Source organism: Chrysochloris asiatica, unplaced genomic scaffold (assembly GCF_000296735.1).
Source record: "Chrysochloris asiatica unplaced genomic scaffold, ChrAsi1.0 scaffold00181, whole genome shotgun sequence".
NCBI classification, from domain to species: Eukaryota; Metazoa; Chordata; class Mammalia; order Afrosoricida; family Chrysochloridae; genus Chrysochloris; species Chrysochloris asiatica.
In genome coordinates, this window is record NW_006408699.1 from 4684024 (window position 1) to 4690888 (window position 6865).

The 6865-nt window shown below is 34.9% G+C and overlaps 1 protein-coding gene across 1 annotated transcript in view; it reads left to right on the forward strand.

Annotated features, from left to right (window-relative positions):
• Positions 1-6865, forward strand: part of CCDC148 (coiled-coil domain containing 148) — a 396419-nt gene that overhangs the window by 71462 nt on the left and 318092 nt on the right. The window lies entirely within an intron of this gene.

The window sequence follows — 6865 nt, forward strand, 5'->3', positions numbered from 1 at the left end:
AGTTGGAACCAACTCTGAACACGTAACATCAACAACAGCAAGGTTTTTTTGATAGTTATGAACTGATGCATTAGATTTTAGGAGTAGTATTACAGGTATCTTGCAAATAATACTGATTATTTAAATGTTCATGACAATTATAGAATGTACATTTGGAACACCAAATGTTTCACTGAATTATGGGAGGGAATGAAAGCCATCAATAGCTGGTGGAGCTAACTATTTTGTAATTCATTGCCCATGAGCCCATTGGAGATTAAGCATCATGAAGGTAGATCACATGTCTCTTGTTCACATAACCCCAATACCTAGTACAGTTCCTAGCACTTCATAGAAATCCAGTAAGTATTTTTTGAATGAATAAAGTACTTGCAAGTTTCACCCCTGACACATCTACACATGGTCTCTCTGTATGCCCATAAAAACAAGTCTCAAAAAATAACTATTATTTAAGGCAATATTAATTTATTTTCAAATTGTCATTAGGGAAGCTAGGTACATTATGGAGAGGCTGAGGGGTTCTATAAAACAGTAAATTGCTTTCTGTCAGACACTTACATTGACTGAGTGTGTTTGGCAGCAGTCTTAGTTACTACACAATCTAGTTTAGGCAGAAGAAAGCTGTATTGACTTAGGAGTACCAACAAAGGTGGAACAATGAAGCCATGGAAAGGTTAGGATGGAGCCTAGATTTTAGAAAAAAACTACCACTTCCATCTCAGCATGTGGGTTTCATCATCCACACTCACTAAAGACAGTGTTCTTTTAGTGGGAAGCATGGTTCTTGACAGCTGTTAAATGATATCTTAAAGCTTTAGTCACTAGGTAGACTGATTTCAAGTCCTTTTTTAGCTTCAAATTTAAAATTTTGGAGAAGGAATTTTGTTTCTAAAAGAGTTTGGCTATTGTAATGAGTTTGAAATTTTTTATTCTAAGCTATTGATTTGCAACGCTCCTCACTTCCAGTCATTTCTTACTCATCTGTCTTTCCTCAGCATCATTTCTCTAATTCTGAACTTTATCTTCCTGGCCAATACTGTCACCTCTATCACCTTCTGAACTCTCCTCATGGAGTATTTGGTCCTTGCTTTCTTGATCATTGTAGTTGGGGTGCTGGTGCCTCCTGGTCTTTCCATTGCCTTGTCTTGGGCAAAGACTCCTTTCCTGGAGAATTAGCTTTCAGCTGTCTTTCTGGGAGGAATTGAGTAATAGAATGTCCAAATTTCAAGATTATATGATCCATCGTATTAAATCTTCATGATGCTTTCAATTGTTTTTCACTTAATGACAAAAGGCACTCATTTTTTTATGCTGTAGCCCCAATCAGATGTAAATAGGATAAAAGTTCTTCAAATAATTTCTTTTATAAAATGGGAAACTTAAACCATCAGGCAACTAGAATTTTTTCTGAGACGAGTGCTAAGAATTGACCTTGATCAGTAAAAAAGTATATGCATATTGAATCATGAGGATGATCAATGTAGCCTTTCCTTTCTGTCTCTGGACAGCCAAATTAAGGCTCCAGCTACTCTACGAAGCCACAGCAAAACCTGACCTGAGTTAGGTTTCCCAATAACATTATTTTACTATGATCAAAGGAGGTACAAACATATTTTTAGGGCAGGACATTTTAATCTCCAATATTCCACTTAAAATTTTATAATGAATTTATAAAATATAAGAAAATTATACTCAAAATATCTTTTGTATCTTCAGAAAATAGTTATAAATACACCACTCCTCACTTATTGACACAGTAGATTCCAAAGATCAAGTCATTATGTAAAATTTGTCATTATGTAAAAGTGTAGGATTACCACATCAAATCACAAAATGGAGATACATAACTCAAATTATAGAATTATATAACTATCAAATTACATTGTTATGTAATGGCCAAATTACAACCTTACCTAACTGCCAAGCCACTGAAATAATGAACTAGTGAAATTGACATAGAATGTTAGCCATTACAGTCAGTTTTATTCTTGCCTGACATCTTGACATTTATTACTGCCAGATGTATGTTGTTAGTGCACAAAATAGTCAGATAGTAGATTTTTTACTATTGTTGTAAATTTGAAATGTCAATAAACAAGACTGGGTAGTGAGGCTTATGTGTAAAAACAGAAACAGGATGAATTCTAGTCAACTAAAGCATCTTTAGGAATAAATAGGTAAGATAATGGACCTGCAAAACATTCTTTACTTAGTCTATGGTGAGATTATTTTTAAACAAGATAAATGAAGTTTATTTTTATTTTTCATTTTTATTGTGAACTGAGTAATAGGTTACATGGGAGAACATCAGCTTTACACCATCATTTCATTGCAATGATTACAATCTCCTCTGTGTATCAGCATTCAATAGTATTTGCTTCTATTCCCTCTGGGTTTTGTTTTGTTTTTTTGGGGGGGAGGGGGGAGGGAGGTTACATACACAAAAACACTTAAGAATATATAATAATTTAAACAACCAAAGGGCACATTCTGTGAGCCTGCCTCCTGGCCACCAGCACCCAGTCCCTGTCTTTCCATGAGTCCAGAGTCCTCAGCTGCACTCTCTCTCTGTCCTCATCTTTATGTCCTCCATCTCTGGTCGCTGCTACTCTTGAAAGGGTCGCATATTCTACTTGTGCTCTTCTTTCTTGATGGTCCTAAGGTCTTCTATTTCTGAACTGCAAGGTTAACTATTCCCCCGTTTTTGTTACAAAACTTTTACCTTTACAGTTGTGACAGTCGCAATTAGTCATGATACCATTTACTCACTATTGAATCATAAGAATCTTATCTCAAACTCTTTACACAAGACTTGTCTAGACAAGATGAAAACTATTCAGTGGGGACTCTGGTTTCCCCTGCACACTCTTCAGCTAAACTCCCTCTTGAAAACTTATAAACCAGTCACTTCATGCCTTTATTGTCCTCTCATTTTAGGTACCCAATGTCTAAGTTGCCCATCCCTATCTACCCTATATACAGAGGGGACAGGATTGATAATTGATGTGTTTGTATTTTGAGCTAATACAACCGTAAGTATAGGTCAATTTTTGATAAAGTTTAATAAAATTGTAGCAATTTACACTTGTTTCCTTTATCAAAAATTGTTTTTGATAAATGATGTTTTGTTTTAATTATTTTATGAAGACACACTAAGTGCTTTCGAAAGAATAATCATGTAACCTTTCTTGTAAAAGAATTTGAGATGAGAATTGGAGTTGATTTGGGATCAACACAATTAATTTTATCATAATCTTTTCATTTTCTGGAGTAAATTAGTGTGAAGTCTATCACACTTGAAATTTTTTTTTTGTTCTGTGTTCATATTTAAAATAACTGAAATAAGGCCTGGCTACTTATACTCAAATTTAATACACTAAAAGACTATTTAGTCTTTTAAAAAATATATCTTCATGTTACAGAGACAATGAAAAATACACTATTATTTTATAAGAAGTTGTATGTCTAATTTGGGGCCACAGATATACTGAGAGATCTATAAAATTTTCATGAGAATTGAAATATTTTGTGATTTTATTTAAAATGTAAACTTAAAGGAAGATTATAAATAATTAGTCTAAATCCAAATATATAATGTTGGTGCTTATTTTTGTGCCTGGGACTTATGATGACATTAATACCAAATGATCACATAAGTAACAATGTCTACATTTGTATCTGAAATCAGAGTCTAAGCATCATGAGTCTTTGGACATATTTTTAAGAATCTGTGAGTAATCTTGTAATAATCTTGTGATAAATAATATATTTTTATGTTGTTTCATGTACTTTGGTCGTGTGACTAGGAGAGACCAACCTAAAGAAGGACATCATGCTAGGTAAAATAGAGAGTCAGTAAAAAAGAGGAAGACCCTTAAGGAGATGGACTGATACAGTGACTGCAACAATCAGCTCAAATATAGGAATGACTGGTGGTGTGGGACTGGGCAGTGTTTTGTTCTGTTGTGCATTGGGCCACTATGAGTTGGAACCAATTTGATGGCACTTAACAGCAACAGTGTGTGCTAGATGCTCTTATAAGAAGTTTTTGTGTATTTCTGCCATGATTCTCACAAAAGTGCTAGGGAGAATCATTATTATCTTCATTTTACAAAGAAGTTAAGGAAATTTCCAGAGGTCTCAGAGCAGATGAACCCAACATTTTGGTTCCAGAGCTCAGACCTTTAAGCATTATAATTTGTTACCTCCCTCTTGGACACAGTGAGGATCATGGTTTCCTTTCTTTGTCATTGATTACTATATTTATGGTCACTTAGAAAGCATTTGCTTTCATTCATTTAATGAATGTAAAATTTAATTAAGTAGCATAAAAGACTGGACAATATTGAAAATATCTCCTATTTTAAAAGAACAATACTTAAAAATTACTTTATATATCAAACATTTTTAGAGTTTTCAATAGAAAGATAATTAATCATAATAGCAACAAAGTAGATAATTTCTGCTAAGATATATAGTTAGGAAAAAGACAATGCACTACCAAATCTCCATTTATTCTTCTTTCCCTTTCTGAACAATCAATCTTAAAATCAGTGGGTGGGTGTCTATGCTGCAAGAAAGAGTGAACTATAGTGGCCTAGTGCAGAAAGACAGAGCAGTACATTCATTTTCTAAGGTTTCATCTGTATCATGTATTATAGATGATCAAGAGTAAGGATCTCATCCATATGGAGGGGCAGTCTATTGAAGCATGTCATAAATTAGGAGAGGAAGAACATTTATGAAGGAGATGCTTCTATTCAGACCTCAAGCAAGAGAAAAAGGGCATCGATGTAGAGGCAGAAGCCTGACATGGGGTTTGAAAGTCAATTAGAGTAGGAGGATTGTCCATGCAATGAGGTGGTGTGCAGCATGGGGATTCAGGATGAGGAAGGAGTCTATTTGGAAGGATGTAGCCTGCCATAGAATGTTGGAACCCAGGTGGTGGTGGACAGCATCTGGTATAGATTGTTGGAATTCACATGAGGTGAGGAAGGCATCTGTATGGTAGAAAAGTAACATTAGAGATGGAGATTGATTATTAACAGGGAATTTATTTAATAATAAAAGATACTAGAGATGAAAAGAGCTTCAGAAAAGAATTGCAATATGGAAACGGGGAAAACTAGAACGAACCCTGTACTATCGAATTAAAACTGAAGATTTAAGTGAGAACTCATGGTTCTCTTTCTCTCTCAACCCCTGGCACCATATATATGCATTATATGTTGTTGTTAAGTGCTGTTGACTAGATTCTGACTACAAACAACCCTATATAGGATTTCCAAGTGGTAGCTGGTGAGTTTGAACCATCGACTTGGAAGTCCTTGGTACTTTCAATATTCTTCTCAACACCATAAGTCAAATGCATCAATTCTTCTACAGCCTTCCTTATTCATTGTCCAACTTTCACATGCATATGAGGCTATTTGGGTCTGGTGCACCTTAGTCCTCAAACTGCTATTTTTAAGATTAAGAAACAGACATAAGTCAGAAGGAGCTAAATCAGGACTGTAAGATAATGATTTCATTTCAAAAATCTCACAAAATTGTCCTAGTTTAAAGAGTGAATTGAGGTGGAACACTCTTGTGGTGCTGAACAACCCTCTGGTGAAACTTTCTTGGATGGTTTTCTGCTCAATATCTGGCTAACTTTCTCAAAACACTCTAATAATATGCAGATGTTATCATTCTTTGAACCTCCAGAAAGTTAATAAGCGAAATGCTTTGAGCATCCTAAAAAAATGTTGTTCTGACCTTTGCCCTTGACCAGTCTATTTTTGCTTGGATGGGACCACTTCAGCCTCTTGGTAGCTGTTGTTTTGATTTTCCTATTTCTTCAGCATCATAATGGCAAAACTCTATTACATCTTCTGTTACAGTTCTTCCAAGAAATGTCACAGGATCTCAACTCCACTTGTTAAAAATTTCCATTGAAAGCTCTACTATAGTCTACAGCTGATCTAAGTGCAGCAGTTTTGACAACCATTGAGTGGAAAGTCTGTTCAATTTCACAATTGTATAAACTGAACCAATTGAGATGTCTGTATCATAGACTATTGTTTCTGCTGTCGATCATCATTTCTCTTCAGTTAGGGCATGAACAACATTAATCATTTCCTTGCAAATTGATATGGATGGTTTACTACTGTAGGCTTCATCTTCAACATAATCTTTTAATCTCGTCCTTTCTTACAACATGTTTTCCATTTGATTTCTTTGAGGCATTGTCCCCATAAACTTTTAGTAAAACATCAATGATTTTACCATTCTTCCACCCAAGCTTCATCATAAATTTGATGTTTGTTCTTGCTTCAATTTTAGCAAAATTCATGTTGTGCTAATAGTTTTTTTTTAAACTGATGTCTTATCTTTCATAGTGCTTCAAACTAGATGCTGTTCAGACATGTTACAAGTTAGTATGAGTTTTTTTTTTTTGGTGCAAAAAAAAAAAAAAAATTGAAATCCATACATCGTTTCTTCATAATTGGTATTTTCCATGAACTTTTTGAGGATAGACGTATGTTCTGAAAAAGTTCCAATTATGTAAATATTGATTTCTCTTTCTAGCTATGTTGCTGTGTGCTGTTGAGTTGAGTTCAACTTATTAGTGACCTTGTGGGGTTTCTGAGAGCGGCTGGTGGGTTTGAACTGCAGGGCTTGGGGTTACCAGTCTAGTACTTATTTTGTACTACCACACCAGGGATCTTTTCTAAAAAAAATTTATATAGTATATAAATGTATAATAAGAGGCTCTGGTAGCGTAGTGGTTATGAATTGGGCTGTGAGCCGCAAGATCAGCAGTTGGAAACTACCAGCTGTTCCATGGGAGAAAGATGAGGCTTTCTGCTCCCATAGAGATTTA